This window comes from Calonectris borealis, chromosome 9 (genome assembly GCF_964195595.1).
Source record: "Calonectris borealis chromosome 9, bCalBor7.hap1.2, whole genome shotgun sequence".
Classification (NCBI taxonomy): domain Eukaryota; kingdom Metazoa; phylum Chordata; class Aves; order Procellariiformes; family Procellariidae; genus Calonectris; species Calonectris borealis.
The window spans coordinates 21392503-21416372 of record NC_134320.1 but is presented as its reverse complement, the minus strand read 5'-3'; the positions used below and the strand labels follow the sequence as shown (position 1 = coordinate 21416372).

Here is a 23870-nt window from a genome sequence, read left to right as displayed (position 1 = left end):
TCAGAAGCCTTCTCACCCACCCATCTTTAGCTTAAAAATAAATTCCTAAGCAAATTAAAGGACAATGATATTTCACACTTTTTTGAAAGAAATAATTTTTTTTCAGTTGAAAAGTCCTACCAACATCAGTATGTTCTAAATTTGCAGGGTCATTAGCATTACTGCTCAGCAGAAATGTATCGTTGGTTCAAGGTCAAGCTATCTCTCAACGAATGTAACAGCCTCCAAGCCAGTACACATTTCTACAAAATCTAAATTCATTTTAGAACTGGATTATTCTAGCTTTAAGAATTAAAGTTCCTTTCCAGTACGGAGCAGCTGAACAGCAAATGCCGAGATATTCTTAAGCTATATATAAACACCGGGATACTACAGTAAACAAACTAAGTGCACAGTTTAACCATTAAACTGAAGTGTATCCAACACTCTGTTGTACTGGCTGGCTGCAGTTCCTACTACAACTGCTCATGTGTTCAGATGATCATCCACCATAAAGTATTTAGCAGAACCGTGAGCAAGATGCTTCCACTTGGGATTTTTAATTTTTTTTAAGCGCTACTTCGAGGTGCCCACAGGAAATCACAGAAATTGAGTGGGTAGAGAGGAAGCTCTCATGGATGCTTTTCCAGATTCACACTAACTCTGCAAGCAGCATCTCTGAACTCCTGTCAAACTACGATGTGAACGCCTTACTGATGCCATACTTACGACAGCAACGCAGGAAGATAAGCATGTGCTTGGAACTTGTGCATGCAGATGCATCTGTGTCTGTTTCAAAGCTTCTGATGCTAGTGATATGGTTAAAAGAGAGGAAGCCATAGTCAAGACGTAGTTATGTGCGTAGACCATTATCCAGACTAGATTTACTTGCTGTAATACTGTTTTTAAGTGTATCAGTGAGGTGACCAGTGAAGCACAGCAAGAACACAGAACTGAGATGGCTGGCAGCAATGGCAAAGCAGAGGCTGCATCCTATAAACCTGTCCTCAGTGCAGAGCAGCAGGTCATCACCACAACCTTGAAGTGTGCTATTTCCCAACACTACCAGTCATCCGATAAAAAACAACTTGGTTTTTATCAGATTAAATGCTAGGACTGCTTTCGCAGGGCTTACAGGAACTGCAAAGAACAGAGGTGATCTCTGTATTCCAAATTTTTCCTCATACAACAAATTACTGAAAACCTCGGTGGATTCAACTCCAACCTGTACTAGGTTACAAAGGACACATGCCTGATCATTCTTCCCTCCTGGAAGATCAAAATACTATAGCCAGGAAGAAGCACTGCACCACAGCCTGGAAAATGCTTTATTCCGAACATTAACTTCCTCAGGAGCCTAGCTGTACCGTACTTGGCCGTGCACGCAGCAAAGTCATCAGCTCTTGCACCTTTATGGGCAGAAAGAGGTCAGGATTCCTCCTGCCATCTTGGGAGACTGAAGGTAACGTAATGTCTACCTCCCTGACTTATTAATATTTTTAATAAACGTTTAGTCAGAGAAAAAAATATTCTGAGATACCTGAGATGCAGAATACTAGTGGTATCTGCTTTTCAACATTCACAGGCAGAAGCCCTGATGAAGAAGCCAGATGCTTCTCTTCAAATGCAATTCATGATGTGCATGATGTACTCTGAATAATATCATCTGCCACGGCAAAGAGGCCTTGAGGGGATGAGCAACAGGAAGGGGAAGAACTTTTTAATACCATTGGTAGCCAGGGGGTGTACCACTGCAGGACACCCAACCGATTAGGAAACGGGGTCAAGGACACGAGATGCTTCCCATCAGAAGCAACAATACAGGGAGCTTGTTGTGAGCAATACTATTGTGTAACCAAGGCGGCACATCTTTGCCCTCATAAACACAATGTCATTTGTAGGCTGAACTGTACTCAGTGCAATTTTTCCTCAGCGGACTTGTACAAGTGAATTTACTGATACCAAAATAAAGTGCCTCCTGAGGCAAAGTAATTAACTAAGTCAGATTCCACAGCATATCTAGTGTCAAGAAAGTCACTGGCAGGCTTGAGTGCTCCACAGATAAATTACTCCTTACACTATTCCTGATTCAGTAGCAGCATCATTTGCTAAGAGTTTAATTCTTCATTATATGGGCAGGCAGTGACAAATTACCACAGGTTCTTCTCTTGAAAGTACTTTCTCTGCAACACGTGGACTCAATCATCGTGGCTGGAGAAACACCCTTTTCTCTGTAAAAACTCACTCCAAATGCACTTGAGGACGCACTGTAAGAAGACTCACCGAGCCCAGGACCTCTGCGACACACCGGACGGCGACAGGGCAGGACACAGCGCCTACACAAGCTGGGATGCAGGGAGTTCATCAGACAGGGACCTGCGGACCTCACAGCACTCAGCAGAAGGCTGGCGCAGGGGTCAAGAGCCGACGCAGCTCTGGAAAGCCAGGAAATGGGCTGATATTTGGCAGATTACTCGAAGCAGAGTAGTCAGGCATGTAGTGATAGGAACCTTTAGTTCTGCAAAGCAGAGTTATTTCTGTCTCACAGAAGATTACAGTTTACAAACTAAGATGCTAAATAATTTGGTTTCTTTAAAAAAAAAAAAAAAGGTTTTTTCACTTGCCTCGGCAAGCTTAGCTTACTCCCATGTAAAATCACCATACAGACAGGAGGAAAAGTGTAAATACGCCCCTCGCCACAACAAAGCATTGCTATTTTTGTGCCAAATATATAGAGATTAAAGGGACTGCAGAAAGAACAGTCTGTCTGACCAGCTATCGACTAAAGAATTATTTAGGCAAGAATTTTATTTTGTATCAAAAAAATCAGTCCTTTAGAATTGAAATAAGTGCTTACCTATACATATCAACCTCAGTTTTTCAACGCATATGCAGTAAGATCTCACAAGTGATCAACACATAGCAGCAGAAAGTAAGAGAGGAGGTTTCACATAGCTTTCATGTGATAGTCCCTACTAGTGATCACACAGGTGGCTAAACATAAGGAACGCTAACTATAGCACTTTACTAATTATAGGAAAAAGACACCAAGAAATACTCCAGATCTCTCCCAAGGGAGCTATATTGGTAACACACACATTCAGGCTTCAGTCCACACAACCGTTATATGCTGAAGTCGCTTGTGTAAAGTTACCTGCTTGTCTTCTGTAACTGCTGACAGTGTACGCAGGCTTTGCTGTCCCAACAGTGGTGGACAATGGGGTTCTGGCGCTGAAGCTGAGCTCCGGCAGCATACACAGACTAATACTTTATATATTCAGGATGTGCCAAAGAAGATTTTGATAAAACATTTCTTCATTTAGTGACACTAATCAAGACTTTGGCATCTTTGCCCATTCATTTATGTCTCCCTAAAGCCATGAATAGAGAAGAAAAACATACAGAGGTTTTATTTCTTACAGTCTGAAGGGAATGGATTTGACATATTCAAGAACAGTTCAAATTCTATAAACTTTGACACAGCAGACAAAGCCTTACGTAAAGTGAAATCTCTGCCTGCACAACAGCCATTTAAAATAAATGCATTAATGCTATACTCTAGTTACATACCTTCATATATAAAAAGTATTTTAGTTGGAATTTTACATAATATATTTACTATGGTAGAGCTGTTTGAGGACCACACACACACTCAGCTCTCCTCTGAGGAAAATTAAATATTTAATGCCTTTTTTTTTTACTTTATCTTGGCCCTATGTTGTGTCTCCTCCGTTTCTCAGAGACCTTATCAGCTCTTCAATTTCCCAAGAATTCTTCGTTCTGATTTGTAGTTGTACTGCATCAATAAACAAAGACAACAAAGCAAGGAGCTTTTATATTGATCAACCAATACTTAAATCTGAGCAGAGAGAGGCGTAAGTTGAAATAACAGTATGTAAGGACTGTAATTGTGCCATTGTGTACCATGCTCTTTCTTGCTCTCTCTCCTCTCAAACGTCTTCAGTGCACCTCCTTCCCTTCTGTATCTTTAACATATACTTTTGAGGGGTGCATTAGTTGCAGAACATCTTAGACATTTCAGTAAAGAAAGAGAACAATGGTTAATTAAAAAAAATGGTTACCATTTAGAAAATAAGCTTGGAAATCCTAACTGAATCTTTTCCTTAAGATTTTTAAATTTTCATTTTGTAAATCGGACTTAATCGTCACTGATTTCCGAGCCCCCGGGCACACGTAAAGGAGAGTTCTCCCATATTCAGGGCCTCCGGTCTCCCCAAGAAGAAAACAGGAAGCAGCCTGGGTGTGACCTCGCTCGCTGAGGTCAGCGCTATTGTTGCACTTCTGCACATTTTGGAAGTGTTTTAAAGTGATACGTCTCCATTATAGCTTTGGTACAAAAACAGGAAATAATCAACCAACGCCTCTCAAGAGGAAGGGTATTAGCAGAACTTATTTAAACACCCATTTCTCTAACAGATACCATCCCCAATTTTAAGGAACCGATGAATGTATATGCTCAAAATTGCATGTACAGCTGGAAAGGAAAGGTCACAAAAGAGACCCACGAGCAACGAACAGATCACTGGGATATGAAAGTAGTCTCGCCTCTTCGTGTGCCAACATGCCTCATGCAGTTACATCACGAATACAACCCCACCCACGAACTGTGTGGCAGAAGCAGTTTCAAGCCGACAACATTGCTCCTCCCTTCCTCCGCCAAAACACCTCGTACTCGTACCCATACACATCAGAAAGAATAGAAGTATGTGCCACTTTACACACACAGTTACTTAGCTTGTGATTTTAGTATAACTTCAAAATACAGCCTGCCACATAAAAATGTTTGTATTTACCGCAATAACTACTTGAAGGCGTCAACAGAAGTAAGTTGAGTCAGACAAATATCAGTATCTGTGGTCACCTTCAGACTTCAGTACTCTTAAGTATCAACCTTTAGTGTTTTTCACTAACAGAGGAGAGCAGAGGAAGGGGCAGCTGGAACGCATCCTGCAGTAGTTCTGCTGGGTGTAGAAGTCAATGCCATTTTACCGGCGCTGCCGACACTGCGCATGCACAGCTTGCAAATGACAGAGCAAACCCGCACAGTGATCAGTCTTAACAGATCAAGACCCATCTCTGCGTTTGATCACTAGTCTGATTACAGTTTCCACGGAAGACAAACAGACCAACAAATACTGACCTTGTTAACAGCAGTCACAAAATAGACAAAGGAAACCACAGTCTAGAAATTAGAGTGAAATAATTCTTATTAAGTTTACTAGTAAAAAATGATCAGTGACTTCAGACTTTTCCCCTTCTTTATACAGTAAGTTGACAGTTCACTAGACTGGTGTCTTAAACTCAGAGATATGAGAGTTTATTTCTAAAACCCAACTTAAAGTCTAAGCCAAGTACATTCAGAAAACACATACAGAAAGCCCCTACTCTTCTTTGCCCACACACACTAGAGTCTAGAAAAAACCCAAGAAATTCAGTGTTAAGCACAAGGCTGAGAAAAGCACAGGAAGGAAGGAATTTTTAAAAGTCATGAATATTTTACAGTCCAAAAGAGTGATTTTTCCAAAAGTAACGTTCTTGCATCTTATATTCATTATGTTCATTTCCAGGTCAAAATGTTTTGGTACATAAGCACAGATTTATTTTTATCACACTCCCTGCAAACAGAACTTCATGTGAAATTCAAATTATGTTGTCTTTAGTGACTATAATAATGATTCTCCAGTGAAAATTTGGTTCACTGACCACAGGACACGGCATCACTGAACAGATCATCATTGGTTTTGCAATTCAAAATGTGTAAGAAGCGGCAAGAAAGATCTTAATGGAGCAAAAAGATACAACCCTAAGTAACAAGACAGACAGAGAAGGTTCCAGTCCAATTTCTTCCTTGGGGACAGACAGGTGGACACACACGCACACGCGCTCTCTCTCTCTCTCTCTCTCTCTCTGAGCTGACATACTACGTTATTTGCCTCATCAAATACCCAGCTATACTCAGAAGCTATTCTAACAAGTTTTGCTATGAAAAGTGTACTGGAGAGTGACAATTCAAAGTCATTTCAAAAGACCACTTACATTTAAATCCACCTCTGAACAAGTTTGATTTTGGATTTTTTTAAGGGGCTTGTACATTGTTATTTACTGAAGTGGCACAGTACCCTTGCATTTTGTAGGGCCAAGCAGCGTTATGCATGTAAAATCTGGTCTGGCACCTACATGCACAAAGGATTATTTAAGCAGCCTCCTGTTTTCTGAGAGTGTGCAGACTGCATGGTATGCATGAAAGGCACTAAGTACACAGAAGTTTTTAGGTTTAAAGTCAGCAGAGAAGACACACATTAAGAGAAACTAATACCGTCTACAGGAAAAGTGCCTCGATTCAACTAAGATGACTGTTGACTTGACTGAAATAATTTCTGGCTGACAGTTTTTGAAAGTGGAGCATTCTTACACACTTCAGGAGGAGAAAGCCCAGCAGTACCAGTTACACATACACATTGCATCCTTTCAAATGTATCACCAGCTTGGGAAAAAAAATGCATTTGATCTATACATAGTCTTCAGCACCCTTCCCTACTCGTCACCATTCAGCACCACACACATACTCCCTTGGTACCAAAGTTACAGCGAGGCATTATGCAGTTCACGTAATTATGCAGCTGTAACATTTAACATACAGCTGTACTCTTTCATAAGAAAACAAGGGAATATAAACATTTGCTTTTTTATACTGATTATCCAAAGATCAGATAAAAGTATTGCCCTCAGGTCTAATTTTAATTTTGCTTTTGGTTCACAATACATTGTATAAGTCTACCTAAACCTAATATATCACAGATTTATTGATTTTTTAGTACTCTGACACTACAATTATTGTGATTCTAAGCCATAAAAATTAAGTTCTCTTTCAGACTAGAGTTCAGGCTACTTTAGTAGTTTTTTCTGATTTTTTTTTTTAGATGCGTATTATCATAGGCCTTTAAAAATCTATCAAACTCCTCACTTTACAGAGAGCCACTGAATAATCAGAAATCCCATACTAGAAAGTGAAAACCCTAAGTAATATTTTTCACCCCTGCTAATGCAAGTATGGGATTAAGAGTACATAGGCTGTGTAACTACTTGAGGTATCACTTGTGACGAGATTGATGTAACTGATCTATACTCATTTGATGTTTCTCATGCAGTATTGCCTCTTTTCAAATGGTCACTTATTAAAAAAGAAACTACACCAAATAATTAAGATCCTATGTTAAAGCAACATGTATCACTGTGCTTCTAACTATCTTCACTCTTGCAGGATTCTCAAAATAAAGGCTGTCTATATAGTAGGAGTATTTTTAACATACTGATTATACCTAGCAGAAAATTTTTTAGGCAAGATAAAAACCTTTTTTATAAAAAAACCTATCTCGATAGAGGTGGCATTATGTTAAAAGGAAGTTGTAAATTAAACTTGTGATTCATTATTTTTCACGCCCTTGCAATGCATTAAAATCCAAATGTATTTGTACAGTTCATAGCCCAAAAAGAAAAAAAAGAAAGAAAAAAAAGATATTCGGGTCACATAAACGTACAGAGTATAGTGGCCAAAAGTCAGAAATTACCTATATGGCTGTTGGAAGGAAAAATGACCCTAGATGAAGTTTCCAACAGAAAAGGATGGAAGAGAAACAAAACGCTGAAGGAAAGATGTACAATATTCCCACTAAAAGCAGTCTTGCCCAAAGTGTCATTTTTATTTTTTTTGTTTTAAATGCAAGAACAAGTTTTCTATGAAGATATGACACTCGCTACATTACAAATAGCAGAATTCCCCTGTGGAGACAGTCTACCATTACAGACAGGAATGTATCTGCTGGGCACCGTGGCCACAAGAGAGCCCATGGGTGCACAACCTGCTTTGCTGGAGGTTATCTTTCCAATCCACTGAAACTTCTGTTCTTTTAAATACTTCGTACATATCTCAGGCAAAGTGAACTGGTTCAACAGCAGCCTACCTAAGTACATCGTCTCTGCTTCTAGCCTTCACCAAAGAGCAGACACTGTTCTTCTAAGTCTTTTGGTTTTAATGTTTGGGATATACATACTACCATTTTGGAGTTTCTCAGCAATTGTGACTGAAAGACTAGTAAAAATGGTTAAATATTCTTAAATTCCTGCTTCCAGAAGCTAAGCACAAAGCAAAACAAATCTGACTCAATAAAGAGGCAAACATTAGCCCTACCAATGAAACTCTCAAGCAATTTAACTGTTTGCTTAAGATGTTGGCCTTCCAGCTGTCATCTTGTCAAAGTTACTACGAAGGTCTATGATTCAGGGCCACAAGATTTCTGTAGAGATTGAGAACAGAAAATTGCTCAAGCTTCTGAAGCAACACCACTAGGAAGTCAGTTTTCTTTTCTTCATTTCATCCCTTTTCAAAGTGTGTGTTTGGCTTTTGATGCCTATCTATTTGCATTTGTAACAAACTATAATAGATGAGAGGAAAAAAAATGCCTTAATGACTTCCTGTCTCCAGCTACCTGACCTTCCCAATTAGCTGCTTTTCCTAAAGTCTGGGGAACAGCAATGAAGCGCTGTTACATACTCATTTATAGCGCTTTTACTTTAGACTTGTATTACATTTTTATCCTGCTGTACAAAAAAAAAAGTAATCCAGCTCCCTCTTTTGGGCTGCCTCTAAGACAAAGAGAGGAGTTTCCCCTTTTCTGTGGCGTGTCTTAAGAGATTAAGGTTGTGTTTGTAGCACCCAAAACAGTAGTTTTACTTCCTGGCCACCTCATTCTCCATACTTTGGATTGTTTTTTAGCTAGACACCTTGTATCCAAACTACTAGAAAGAGCAACCGCAATGGAGAAGTTTCTTGCCCCACAAGTGTCAGTCAGTAAAGTTTAAAGAGAGTCATTTAATATCCTATAAAATGCTGCAACACTTCCCCGTGAACCACTGCTCTTCTCCTCTAAGACTGTTAGGAGCACCCAACATCTCTGCTATGTTCTTCCTACCGATCCAATGGAAGGCAAACGGTACTAACATCATTATTAGTTTATTGAAATTCTAGGGCATCTGGACTTAATGTCTTCTTGCAAACTTTGCTGTGCCATTTTTTGAACTCTGCCTATTGTACCTAATGTTGAGATTGCTACAAAACTTGATTAGCTGTTCTACTTCCTTTCTTTCCCACCACCAACATGCACATGCAAAGGAAAGGACTCCAGTTTACATTCTTGCATCGCAACACAAGATAAATACATTTGCTTAAACCTAATTTATAATTTTAGGGTGGAAAAAGTTTTTGTAGAATAAGCCTACCTAAAACCCAATATACCACAGATTTATTAATTTTTAGTACTCTGACATTCCATTGCACTGCCAAAATCTTTAAGACAAATCACCAGAACTGATCAAAGTCAGGAGATACACATTGAGGCTCTAAATTTACAGTGTGTTAAATCAGATTTTGACCAGCGTAGCATCTATATATGCAATCTGAATATTTCTTTCGGCTCAATAACAACTAAGCTTAATTTAAATCAGGAATCTGAAGGAAGGAAAATACCTTCCTTTTCCAAATTAAGGATAAAATTGGTTTACGTGAACGATCCCTTAAAGCAATCAGAAACAGAAAGGGTCACCAGAAAAATACTCAGATCGAATATTTCTTTTAATCAGATCAATTTTATATACCAATGTGTTTTAACAACAGATCACGAATAAGCATCTTTAATTTTAATGCAAGACTTTAAAAATGTACAAATACCACATAAACTGCATTTTAATATATAAATAGAATATGACACAAGTGCAATTTATGTTAGAAGTAATTAATACAGTAAAAAAAAATAGGGCAGCAAAAATGTACACAAAAATTAACCCAAGAATCAAAATTAACAAGAATCAAATCATCAAGTTATCCTGAAACTGCTTGGGTGCTCTGTGCAAGACTAGATGCTGATCACCTGAACTAATAACTGCACTATGAAACCAAACCAAACAGGTCCAAGAGTTCCCACCGCTGATTGTGAGGAGGTTATTTGTTCTTGCCAAAGACGCCAAGGCAATCATCGAGAGCAGCTCCAAGATCTTCAATCTCATTTAAGAAGCACATTCAATCCTGGGATTGATTTGATTATTTTATTTTGTTCCCCTCCCCCCCCCCCATTTGAAAATTAAAATCTTATAAAATAATTTAAATCTTAACATTACTCAGCTCTCTTAATGTTTCAAAACAGTAGGATTCACAATGACTCAAACACTGGGCTTATGTTGAAAATCCATATGATTAATATTTCTCTGAGATCTAACATAAGAAGGAGGGGAAAACTACAGCTTCTGCAAACTGGCAAACCTATTTTGCCTCCAAATAACTGATTTTATGTAAGAAGTGGAACTTGAAAGTGCCTTTTGCTCTACATTACAGCCAGGCACGTCTATCTTTCCCCTCCTTTCCAGTTTAAGTCCTTTCAGAAGGCAACAGACTGCAAGAGTTACAGTAACCGAAACAGAATTTGCTTTGCTGTATGTCAGCATTTCACATACTTTTGGAAGCTGAGACATCTTAAAGGAAATGAAACTGTGTTCACTGAATAGCATAACTATTTGCTAGTTGATGTCCATCTATATTTGTTTTAATTCTGGTTTTTATATACCTTCAGGTAAGTTCTCATTCATCTTCTCATTATGGTATTTCCCCACACTAACTACAGCAATTCATAACAATCAGAACATCGAGTATCAGTGATAGCATCCAAGTAGACATTCATTCAAAACATTAAGAAGTTCACCTCTTGGTCTTTTGTTTCAGGCTCTCTGTAGAGATGGACTGTTTCATGGTTCACACACTGCTGAACACATTAGCACAATCCTAAACAGTACAGATTTTTTTAAATTAAAGCTGCAGCTTTGTATAGCACTGCCTCATGTTATCTAGAAAGCTCTATGAAGCTCTCTGCCCTAATATCAGATATTGAACCACAACCTTAAGAGAAGAGCATACGTTCATGTTTTTCATGATCATTTGCTTCAGTTCTGTTTAGCATCTTTCACATAAATTCTATTACAAAACACGGAGTTGCAAAACACTGAGGTTTCATACAAGAACAAAACAATAACAACTAAATTTAATTACACACTTCAGAAGATTAAGTAAGTGACAGGTCTGCATCCAACTAAAGGAGAGAAAAATTTTGATGGAACTTAAAAAATATTTTCTTGATTAGCAATATTATGCATACTTTCTAAACAGCAAGTTCCAGGCACTCGGGAATTGCATTAATCTGACACAATTGATATTCTCAGACAGTATTAAGTACAAAACACAATCACTGCATTATCATTGTCCCTAAGTATTTACATTCCATGAGCAAGCATTGCACATCAAGCTCAGAGATTCTGAATTTCTTACAAGTTTGATGAGACTTTTTAAAGTGACTCCTGAGATAAAAAAACAATAAATCAAATGACCCTGTCTTCAGTCACACAACAGTCTTAATTTATGACTTTGGCAGAGAAGACAGTAACTGAGGAAGATTTACAATGCACTGCATATTGGTTTTTTTTTATTTTTTTTTATTTCTTACTTCACCTTCAGAATATTATATTCATAAATTTTGTGGCATTTTTAAAAGTTGCATAATGTTCTCGGAGAGAACTATGCACAGCTTTGTATTCAAAAATATTTTTGCAAGGTTTTCTAATGAGGTTTTCGAGTCCCAGGTTTTTCTTTAGAAAGTGTTTGGAAAACTAAAATACTTGGACAAATTAAACACTAGATATACTAGTGCTCAACTAAGCAACATGAAGATATAGTTGAAACTTTCACTATCCACATAAATATAACCGAAGACGTTCATAGCCAACAAGATTTAAATGACCTGAGCAGCTTAATAAGACCAATTTTTCTAGCACTCGGGAAAGGGCTAAGCAAGAGAGAGAGCACCAGCTATTTGCTGTAGCACTTTAACAATACAGAAAAAAACATCCCTGTAACCTGAAACTCAAATTTTTCATAATTGATGAAAGATATTATTATACATTATTATTATTATTATAGCCTTGGTTCTCAACATATTAAGTCTGTATAAATCACCTACATTATCCAATTGCTAATTTAAAAGAAATAATACATAATTCAATATTGCCTCTATTTTGCCATATTAGAGACACAGCGAGACATATCCATATATTTATGATCTCCCTCTTTTTCCTAGCCCCCTTCTTCCAAGATAAAATCAGTCTGTTCTTTGGAAGCACAAATTAACTTCACCACAGCTATCGTGCTTAAGAATCACAAACAAACCCACTGAAGATTCCCATCCCATTAAAAGACTTTCAGGATTGTAAGGGTTTGTCATGTGGTTTCTTTCATTTTGATTTGTTGATATAGTTATTATTCCTGTTAACTTTACTTCAGATGTTCCCCAACTTTAACCAATAATGACATCTACTGTATCTGTCACTTAATTGTCAGATTGGTGACCACCTTTTACATCACTTCCAACATTTCTAGTACAAGTTAAAGAGCAGCTTTAGGTTTTCCTCTGCACACTCGAATGGCTTTGCAGGCTCATATCCCCCAATATTCCCATTACAACCCCAACAGCCACTTACTCCCCACAAAAACTACCAAAAACCTCTGGATCCTCTGTTTATACTTAGCGAAGTATATGAAATTCTGGAAAGCACATCAAATACTCCTGTGGTTAACTCTGTAGGTGAAGCACGGCAACCCCTACGAACCAGAACGAGCTTGTGCTGACAACTGGCAAAAGAGGAAAAGCACCCAGCTACCACCAGGGAACCGCCTCTCACCGAGCAATCGCTCCTCTCTCTCGGTTCAGATTCTCAGTAGAAAACAGACAAAACATTTTTCAAAGCAGAAACCAAACTAGAACACAGAACTCCACTGAATACATAAAACCCACCAGACTCAAAAAACTACAGTTTTCATCTCTCCCAATGCTTTTATAGTGGGTTTTAGAGGTTGGTTACCTGTCTCTCCTCTCTGGACCATTTTGCCATTCTTTTCCCTTCCTTTCCTAATACTCTCTAGCTAGCAGAGAACAGCTGCTATTCCGCTGTTTCAGAATTTGATTATATATAATCAAACTAAACTCTAAGCAATTTTTTCCTAACTCATACTTAGCTTTGAGGCTTACCGTGCTCCTGAAAACTAGCCTGGAAAGTCATGTATTTTCCAAGCTACAATAATCGATCTAATAAAAGAAAACATATCTATTCCCAAACTGTATAATTAACAGGAGGGAACAGATCAGAGGCTTATTTTGCATTAGTTCAGACAATATTACAGCATAAACTAAACTTGTTCTCTATCAGATACAAGCAATTCGGATGCTTTTTACAATTTCCAACAGAGACCAAACTAAAAATTAAAGAAGCTGATAACCTCAGCAATAAGTACAAATAAAAACAACAAAAAAAAAGCAGATTTTGAAAAAAAAATCTGGATGTGGAAAGCAGCAATATCTATGAAGTATGACACAAAAAGCATCTAATGACTTTGCACTTTTCCTAAGGACAGGGAATACCTTCAGATTTACCCTTGTCACAACACTCATGCAATGCATGTTAAGTCATAGCCCCCTGTCACACGACGAATTTATGGAATGCCAAAACCCAAAAAAGTTCTAGATAGGTACAGAAACAAGAGAGAAGAGTTTCCCTACATACTCCATAAACCTGGAAACTGCCTGTTGCTGCCAGCTGTAGCGACTTTTAAATGCAAATTGCTGGGCTAGTTGATACTGGCGGGATGGCAGGAGCATTTTGAACACCCCTGTGCACAGGTCAACGTGCCACCTGCATCGCTAATCCTATTATTTTCAGCGTCAGGTCTGTCCTCGACGACGCCGGGCAACAAGGAGGTACTTTCCAGGCGAGAAGCGGCACCTTGGCCGCAAGAAGATCTCTCTGCGACCTGCACCTACGGCTGCTCTCACAACCGGCAACAGCAGGGCTGCAGGTCCCGCGGGCTCCCTTCGGCGGAGCCGTGCCGGAGCAGGCGGCGCGGGGGACTCGGTGCCGCCACCGACTCCCCGGGCGGCTGAAGCCCCCCGCCCCGCTTCTCGCCCCCCAGCCTCGGGGGTGACGAGCCTCTCCCTCCCTTCCGCCCGTCCACCCCCCGGCAGCAGCTACGGGGAGTCCTCCCGAGGCCGCGGCGCCGCGCAGGCCTAGCCCTGCCCCGGCACCACCCTTCCCCGCGGAGGCTGGGCGCGGCGCCGCGGCATGCCCGCGCTCCAGGGCAGCGGGGGGAACGGGATGGGAAGCCGGCGATGCCGCCCAGCCACCACCGCCGGCTCCGGCCGCTCCCGACGGACCCCGGCGCCCACGACCCTGAGGCGGGACCGCGCCCCTCATCCGCCCGCCGCCTCAGGGCGGCGCCCCGGCGGGCCCCCTCCTCCCCCTCCTGCGCCCCGGCGGGAAGCGCAGCCCCGGCGGCGGGGCTTTACCTGCTGGCGGGGTCGCAGCGGCGCTGCCGGCCGGGCTGGGGCCGCTACTGGCGGCGACGCCCGCGGCCGCCTCAGCACTCACCCCCGCTGCGGCTGGGCTCTCCCCGTCGAGCACCGCCCCCTCCCCCCGGCGCTGCGGCGCGGTGGTGCCGCCCATGCTCCCCCCCCCCCCCCCCGCGGGATGGGGCCGCCCGCGAGGGGCGGGGCGGAGGCCGGCGGGCGCGGGGCGGCCGCGGCGCTGCCGGGCGGCCCCGCCGGGCTGTGCGGGGGCGCGGCGGCGGCAAAGGCGGAGGGGACGCCGGGGCTTCCCGCGGGCGCGGCCCTACGGCCCTCCCCGTGCAGGGGGAGCTCCGCGCCCGCCCGGCCCGCACTGAGGGACGCTGGGGCCGAGCCGGCCCCCAGGCTCCGCAGCCCGAGCAGCGCCGCCCCAGACGGGAAGTGCGCTGGAACCCGTCCCCGAGCCGCCGCCGCCCGCCCGCAGCCCCTCTCCTCCGCCCCGCGTGTGGCCGAGCGCGGCGCGGGGGCGGCCGCCGCTGCCGCCGGACCAAGAAGTGAGGCCCGCGGCCCCCCGCAGCCCGGCCGTGCCGCCGCGCCCCGCCCGGCCGAGGCTCCCCGGTGCCGGGGCGGGGGAGCCGCCGGCCGCCCGCGGGACCAGCCGCCGCCCTCAGGCGGCCCCGCCGAGCCCCGGGGGATGGGCAGAGCCGCCCGCCGGCCAGGCTTCGCCCCCCGCCGGCGGGGGCCCGGCTCCGCGGACATCCTCCGCCCCGCCGCGGCCCGGGCGGGAAATACCTGCCGGCTCGCCGCCGCCGGGTAACGGTCCGCGCGGGTGTCACCGAGCCGCCGCCTCCATGGCGCTCGGTCGCGGCGGGAGGAGCTCCTCCCCCTCCCGCATGGACCCAGCCAACGTGACGGGCCGTTGCCATGGTTGCGCAGCGCTGACGTCAGAGCGCTTAAAGCGACAGCGCCCCGGAGGTGCCGGCGCCGAGGCCTGCTGAGCCCGCCGTGGCCTGGGGCGGCGGGGCGAGGCCGGGCCGGGCTCCCTCGGCCGCAGCAGGGCGGCCACGTTCGGTGCGGGGGAGCCGCAGTGCCCGCAGAAGCCTCGTGTAAGGGCCCTCGAGCCTGGCGGCATCGGGCAGCGAGGGGAGAAGCCGTCCCCGCGCGGTGGCGGCTGTGCATCCGCATCACCGAGTGCCGCAGAGCCCGCGGCGGGCCGGGCGGCAGGAGCAGCTCGGCTGAGGGCGGGCGGCGCATGCAAGTCGTATTCCCTGCACCTGGCAATGACTCCCGGCTCCTGGCAGGGCGCCCGGCGGGGGCTGCGGGCCTGTCTGGGGCGGCAGGGGGTGGCGCGGAGCACAAGGCATCCCCTGGGGGGGTGGGTCAGCGCCCGCTCCCAGCGCGGCTGCTGGCGCACAGGTGTCCACCGCATCGTTAGCACAGATGCGGCCACAACTTCTCCTTTATGTGGAGCCAAGGGGAGTGCACGTTTTCCGTAAAGCCCTTCACCTCCCGAGCACCCAAACGGCGGGCTGCTCTTCAGCCGCCCCCCAGTACTCGATGGCCACATTGCCTTGCTCCGCTGGGGTGGCCTGGGGAGGAGTGCGAGAACCTGGCCTGGCCAGGAGGTGTAGGCCAGCGCTGCAGGAACCCTGTGGAGCCGCTCATGGGTGTGGGGAAAGGGCTCCAGGTGAGGCCCCAAACTCCGCATTTTCCAATACCTCCTCGTGAGCAGCGCTGGCCTTTGTGGATCTGACCAGTGAAAGTCCTGTCTCGCCCTCAACGCCCAGTGGACTGCAGTGTTTCTCCTTGATAGGTGGCAAGGAGTAACTCCACTGAACTTTATAGATCCGTAACAAGGTAGAAGTGATGTGTGTGAATGGATACTCAAATATCATGTATTCCTCACAAAGCTGCGATCCTACATCCCTTATACCGGCACTTGGAAACCAGAAAGGCCATCAGAGACTGACTGCCAAGGTTTTATCAGTCTCATCGCAGATCTGTCTGCCCTTCCACGTCCAATGCTCAGATTACGATCAGATTGCCAAACTACAATCACAGGACATGTGAGACCTGAGAATATACGGAATAGCTAATTTGTGGGATGCTCCTCTGAGTCTTGCCTGCTCCACTGACCTTGATGCCACAGGGACACCTCTGTAGAAGTCATTGCCTCAGCACAGCCAACGTAAGGCAGCCTTGGTCAGGACTCCAACACTACAGATGGGACACTTGCATCATCCGTCTCCTCAGCATGGGTCTGCCACACACACCATCAGCACCACAAAAATCTCAAGATTTTTGTAAAGTATTTCACATGAGTATCATAACTACTGTGCGTAAAGCAATCTTTAAGCTGTTAGTGTATTACTGATAAATGGCTCAGTGTTAATGGTAGTACATACTGGAACATACAGTACGAACTGTAATGAAACAGCTCATTGCGTACTTTAAATCGGTTTTAAAAAACATTCATGCACTTCCTTTAACTGACTCAAATCTATTATTTTAATAGCTTTGTCCTGGTTGCAAAGTCTACGTTGTGCTTTCCTGCACTGCAATACATCTGTCCTCCGTTTATCCCAAGGACAGATGTCATTCAGCAATATGTTTACTTTGCATTTAATGAGTGATCACATAGCAAAAATCAACAAGGAATGGGTTTGATTTTGTTGGACTATGCTTGAAGAGGAAAAAAACTCTCTCAGAGTCACTGTATCACTGTAGAAGTTGCTTAACTTTTTATAAAAGAAAGAAATTGGCACAAGGATAGTTCTCCCTTAAACTATGCTTGCTCCCTTACATTTTTCTGTATTCAGTCTTCAGATCTCTGAGTAGTGATTACTGACAAGATACAGTCCCAGAATGAGCACATCATTTCTCATCTTCTGTTTTGAAACAGCTCTGGAAAATAACAGGCAGTAAGCAAAGCCCCAGAAAAGTTCAGATGGTATTTAGGTAGTTGCATATTATGAAATTATCAGTCTTTGTCCTTCCAGTGGAGCAAATTAAAACATTTTATAAAAATTACATAATTTATCCTCATGACTCATTTGGGAGACAGGGAAGTTTCTTCAGTTGCAGACTGGGAAAATGAAGCATACAGGACACGGTTCTCAGCAGAGGAACTCATCCTGCAGGAGTGGCATTGGTGCAGCTGTGGTGGTCCAAGGCTAATAGCAAAGGAAAGTTTGCAAGGAAGAATATCTTTTCTTAGACCAACCGATACAAATAAAAGAAATTGCTTCTCCTTATAAAACTCATCTCACCTATTGTATAGTCTGTTCAGTCATTTACATTATGTATTTACTATATGGAGAAGCTATGAATTCCTAATGAAACAGAAATCCCCAGTCCTGCTACTGGCAATATTTTACAACCAGTTTTTACCCAGTTCTGCTTCTGGTAACTGGTTTCATATGCCAAATCCTACTCTGCAAAATCAGAGCTACCCCTAATGGAGCTATTCTTATGCCAGTTCAGCAATATGCTTTGTATTATTTTAGAATTTCTATAAGGAATTAATTTGTTCTGCAGTGAAAGAGAAATGTTGAGATACAGTGCCAGTTGAGTTTTTAAAATCAATATCTAGATCAGTTTCTCTAACATGTTCTCTTTGAATTATGAGTTACTACAGCCAACACAGCAACTTTGGTTTCTGATAGATTAAATGCCACTGGAAGCCCCCAGTGCTTGGATTCCTGCCCGATGAGTCTGAAACATCTCTGAAAGGGAAGGTAGAGGAAGGGAACCTGTTTGGAGATTGTGCTGATTCAGCTGTAAGTGAAAACCACAGCCTAGAGAGCTCCAGCAGCACCCTAGACATACTTTTAATGGAAATTTTGTCAAACACTGCATGTTAGTACAGTGAACGGGTACTAGGAAGCAATGAGACATTTTCTAAAAAACTCCCCAGTCTTGGCAGGGCCTGAGACCAAAAGGCATAAAGATGGACAGGCACACGTATAATCTAAATGGCTAAAAATACCACTGAAGTCTATGCATGTCTTTTCTTGGTTCCAGAGAAATGCAGAGTTCATTGTCAGCGTGGTGCTTTCCATGTTCCAGAAAGCCCCCACATTTCATCAGCCCATTATCTAATTCCTTCCCAAAACACTTCAGGATATACATGAAGTAATCATGTTTGTTCAGGAGACAAGTTAAAGCAAAAAAAAAAAACCAACTCAGATAACTAAGAGACAAAGATCCAGAGGGAATCCCCTCCACTGGTGTGACTGAATCACACCACCCCTCTGACTGACTTTAGGAAAACAAAATAAAAAATAAATTGCTCATTCAAACTTCAGAATTAATTTATCGATGTGGCAATCCACTTTCTTGACACCTCTATAATGGCAACGTTGATTTCCTTTCATCATTGTTTTTTTCATTGGTTAAATCAGGCCGCTCCCGCAGTATGTACACTTTCCTTTTGCTTTGTCCTCATTCTTTGTTTATGTCTGACAGCACTTCTGCTACTGCAATCCACGCAGCTACTCAGGTAAGATATGCTTATTTACATCTTTTTCCCCTTACGTTTCCATCTTTCTCTTCAGATCTAGGAATTAAAATGGTGATTAAGCCCTTACTAATAAGTGAGCAATCTCATGTCATTCTTTATTCAAGTCTTATGAAGAGACTTAAAAGTTCACTTAATTTACTGATACAGTTTAATTACTCTGTTAAGCAGGATTACACATATTATCTTTATATTCTATATACATGACGGGAAAACATGTCCCTCTTCAGATATCCCTTCCTCAATTTATTCCTAAATATGAAAGCAAATGTTTTACTGCTTTACCTTCAATCTCCTGTTTTTAGTCTTACTGAAGTCTAACATTCATTCAAGAACCCTCCACTTGCTCAGCCGCACAACTGAAACATGAAAGATCATCTTTTGTCATTCTGTCAGGGGTTCTGCTTACATATGGGTGACATATGGCTGACCTTTCACAGCACCAAGGAGCGGTGATCTTTCTGCACACCAGCTGATGCTCTACATGAAATGCATCTAAGGTGGCAGTTTAGTTCACATGGTGTACGTGTCTCTCTAGAAGTCCAAGAAAGAAGCGTATGGCGACTGCACTAGCTGCTCACCACTGGCTCTGGTCTTCAGATCACTGTTTAATTGGGCAGGTGGAGGGGAGTATCCTTGCTGTGTTTTACTAGTGTCCTTGTGCTACCAAGAAACAGTGAACTTCAGTTTCTAGGGCTGCCCACCCAGCATATTTCAGATCCTTTTATATCCACATGCTTATTCTCTAATATTTAATTCAAATAAAAAATCAAGGAAAGAGAATGTAAGGACAAACAGTAGTAATATTTTTCTTGTTATTCAGGAGACTGATGCAACAGTGGATGTCAGAGAGTGCATTTACTTTTTGAGGTCCAGTAAAACAACTGATCAAGCTATGCAGTTGGATTGTCGTGCAGCTACAGTTTTGAGTCTAGATTCCTGACTCCAGAGTAAGCCAGGTGACTCATCCTTTAAAGAGAACAATCACTGAACACTATTTAAATAGAAGAAAGGGGAGTGGATATATATGCATAGATGCTTTACGTATGACCTATATGCATATATTTATGAATAATATGTATTAATAATTCTTTCAGACAAAATTATGAAGGATACTCGTGGAACCGCTGAAAGTGCTCGTCATAAAAGAACAGCAACAAAAATCAAATGGGCTGAAAAAAACGTTTGATCTACACTATTCCCTTCTAAGACTAGTTGCAACACTGAGAGATCAGTAGCAGGTTTCAGGTGCTTACTGTAATTTGCAAGGTATTTCACCAATGTTTAAGATCACTAAGTGAGGCAAAAGACAATGCTCATATTATTCACCGTGCTTCTGCACGTTCTCTGATGCCGCAGTCCAACCCACTTGTAATAATGGCACGCAAGGGCTGAGAAAACTCTACAGCGTATTTTGGAAATTCTTTTGATTTCTTCTGGAGGGGGAGAGGAGTAGGCAAGCAGAGAAAGGGGAATCTGTATTTAAAACCTACATAGAAAAATTGAAGAGTCTGCCTACAAATCCCAGACTCGGGATGAAGCCTCACATCAGCTGTAACTCTCTAGCAGCAACTTTGCTTGAAATGGGCAGGCAGAAGGCTCCTTTCTACCAAGGGTGTGGGTGTGGAATTGTAATAGACGCTTCCATAAACTGCTGTCTGCTCAAATGTCATGATGTTGGCTTTCTGCCCCATTTTCAGCTGCAGAGAACAGCAGATGGGAGGGGCAGAAACAATGAAGATCTCTTTTTAACTCTCAGTTTGAAAAATCTCCCAACCCTTTTCAGCCAAATGGCTCTTCTCCTAACTACTACAAATGGTATTTTCTAGATCCTGCTTTGGAAATTACAATTGCTTTACCATATACCTAACCTAATCCTAAACCCCAAGAATTTTACAGTGTGTGCAACAGGGAGCAAACAAGGACTAGTTAGCTGCACACAGAAGAGCAAGTGATCACTTTTTGTGAGTTTTCAGTTACTTCTTCAACCAATGAAGAGCGTAATGTACATGAAAGTTGTGCTCCAGGTATAAAGTGGAAAGAGTGAAGACAAAAGAGAAAATGTAAATAGCCATGAAAGGACCTTAACAAAGCATTCAGTAACTGACATGGATAGTAAAAGAGTGTGGAATTAGGAAGAAAGAAGTATTAAAGAAGTATTATTTTATTCAGTCTGTTCAGAGATCGTTTGGCCCTTTTATGGAACAAGACAGGAAGCCAACTGAAGAAGCATGATCATGTCCATTATTAGCTTTCGAAATTCTTATAAATATAACCTAGTTTCCAATCACAACAAAATCAAACTACTTTTCACATTTTTAATGAAAGACTCTTGCATTCCACTGCTACCCAATATCTTAGAAAATAATAGGTGTAATATTTTTTAGTATATGTATTCGCATAGTGCCACCAACAAATGAAGGCATTTACACAGCCAAACCCCACTGTATATAAATACAACACTGTCCCATTGAACACAGTTCAACATTGCTAATTGCAGACTGCAGAATACCAAGCTATCAGGTATCACACTGGCAAACACTTTGGTGAAGATAGTCAACTAACTAAGGATTTAACTCAGTGAGTTGCAATTGCATTATGGTAAAGTCTATTTATTCTTTAGTTTTGGAATCTAAGCTAACCTCCAGCAGCAAGAAATTTTCACTACAGTCAAGTGTTACATATTACACAAATTACAGATATATTTCACCTTCCTCTGAACTTTGAGTCTGAGCTTACACTGTATTGTCAGGAGTATTACTCAAGCTTGCAATTTTTAAGTTTTACCATTTACCATACAGAATTTTCGGTACCTGAAGAGTTTTATGGTCATGAATGAGGAAATCTGATACAAGAGGCTGGGTTTCCAAGTCTACAGAGGGACAGAGACCATTTTTAGTAAGCTTTTCAGCATGCTGCTGCTACTGGCTCTTAACCTGCATCTGCATCAACATTGTTGCTATGACCCCAGCCATTCCTGGGGGAAACGGGTTTCAGTTATAGTGAATTAATGACACTGGAAATGGCACTGTGGCCTATGCAGAGAAATGAAACTATTTCTATTGTTATCTGCAACAGTTTTAGAAGACTGTAAGTAATATAAAATTATACAGCAACTGTGCCCTTAACAAACTATTGTGCCCTGTTGGTGGAAACTTTATCCAAATTAAATCGGGGGGGAAGGAATAGAGAGAACATTGAAGTTTAGGGAGACAGCAATACATACTTTCTGCAGTGCCAGTTCAGATGTGTACTATAACTGTGTTTCACTAGTTACTAGGATTTGCTACTTGCATATCACATCTGTTAAAAGGGCTGAAGAACGTTTTGATTTTTTTACAGTTTGAAGGCTAAGATATCTATAGTGGTTTGGATGTGTACAATGGTGATGACTCAACATTTAGACCTAATTCAGGAAAGGAAAATGAAGAACAGAGGCTATTGGGCTTAATCAACTCATAGAATCATAGAATCATTAAGGTTGGAAAAGACCTCTAAGATCATCGAGTCCAACCGTCAACCCAACACCACCATGCCCACTAAACCATGTCCCTAAGCGCCTCATCTACATGTCTTTTAAATACTTCCAGGGATGGTGACTCAACCACTTCCCTGGGCAGCCTCTTCCAAGGCCTGACCACTCTTTCAGTAAAGAAATTTCTCCTAACGTCCAATCTAAACCTCCCCTGGCACAACTTGAGGCCATTTCCTCTCGTCCTATCGCTTGTTACTTGGCAGAAGAGACCAACCCCCACCTCGCTACAACCTCCTTTCAGGTAGTTGTAGAGCGCGATGAGGTCTCCCCTCAGCCTCCTCTTCTCCAGGCTAAACAACCCCAGTTCCCTCAGCCGCTCCTCATAAGACTTGTGCTCCAGGCCCTTCACCAGCTTCGTTGCCCTTCTCTGGACACACTCCAGCACCTCCATGTCCTTCTTTTAGTGAGGGGCCCAAAACTGAACACAGTATTCGAGGTGCGGCCTCACCAGTGCCGAGTACAGGGGTACGATCACCTCCCTGCTCCTGCTGGCCACACTATTTCTGACACAGGCCAGGATGCCGTTGGCCTTCTTGGCCACCTGGGCACACTGCCGGCTCATGTTCAGCCGGCTGTCAATCAGCACCCCCAGGTCCTTTTCCTCTGGACAGCTTTCCAGCCACTCTTCCCCAAGCCTGTAGCGTTGCCTGGGGTTGATGTGGCCGAAGTGCAGGACCCGGCACTTGGCCTTGTTGAACCTCATACAGTTGGCCTCGGCCCATCGATCCAGCCTGTCCAGGTCCCTCTGCAGAGCCTTCCTACCCTGGAGCAGATCAACACTCCCGCCCAGCTTAGTGTCATCTGTAAACCTACTGAGGGAGCACTCGATCCCCTCATCCAGATCATTGATAAAGATATTGAACAGGACCGGCCCCAGTACTGAGCAGTACATATACAGTACATATACACTTTGAGGAGCACATGGAATAAAATACTTCGTTTCATTTGTGTTTTCCTTCAGTAAATAGCACTAGTAGATGCACAGTTCTTTTTTGTCAAAGATTTTAAACTGTTCTTCAAGTATGAGTCTCTGTCTGTGGGAAAGTAAGGCACAGAGTGGTGTAAACAGCTTGCCAAGCAACCAGTGACAGAGCCAAAATCAGAATTCAGATTGCCTGCCCACCTGCCTTCCTTCTACCCTTGCTGTCGAGCAAGTTACCCAACATGAGAGCTTTCCAGATGGAAGAACAAACGAGCAAACAAAGGAGTGAAATTAAATAGAAGCAAAGTGAAAATGACCGGTACGAGAGACCAAATAAGCAAAATGCAAAAAAGAAACAGTAAAAACATTATAAAATAAAATTAGAGTTTACAATAAAGAAGTAATTTCCATTTTAACGCATGACTGCTAATGGTGTGTTAATGATTTTCCTCATATACACAGGGC

At 43.0% G+C, this 23870-nt stretch overlaps 1 protein-coding gene across 11 annotated transcripts in view; it reads right to left on the bottom strand.

Annotated features, from left to right (window-relative positions):
• Nucleotides 1–23870, bottom strand: part of GNB4 (G protein subunit beta 4) — a 77974-nt gene that overhangs the window by 18238 nt on the left and 35866 nt on the right. The window contains exons 1-3 of one of the 11 annotated variants that reach the window (XM_075157357.1): nucleotides 15222–15303; nucleotides 3134–3350; nucleotides 2263–2497 (exon numbers count right to left, since the gene is read on the bottom strand). The exons of 3 other annotated variants lie outside the window; for them this stretch is intronic. The gene's annotated coding sequence lies outside the window, so the exon portion shown is untranslated. Of the gene's footprint in view, nucleotides 1–2262; nucleotides 2498–3133; nucleotides 3351–5140; nucleotides 5183–14432; nucleotides 14541–15221; nucleotides 15348–23870 lie in introns of those variants that run through there. 7 more of the 11 variants (XM_075157358.1, XM_075157360.1, XM_075157361.1 and 4 more) reach the window with 7 other exon arrangements.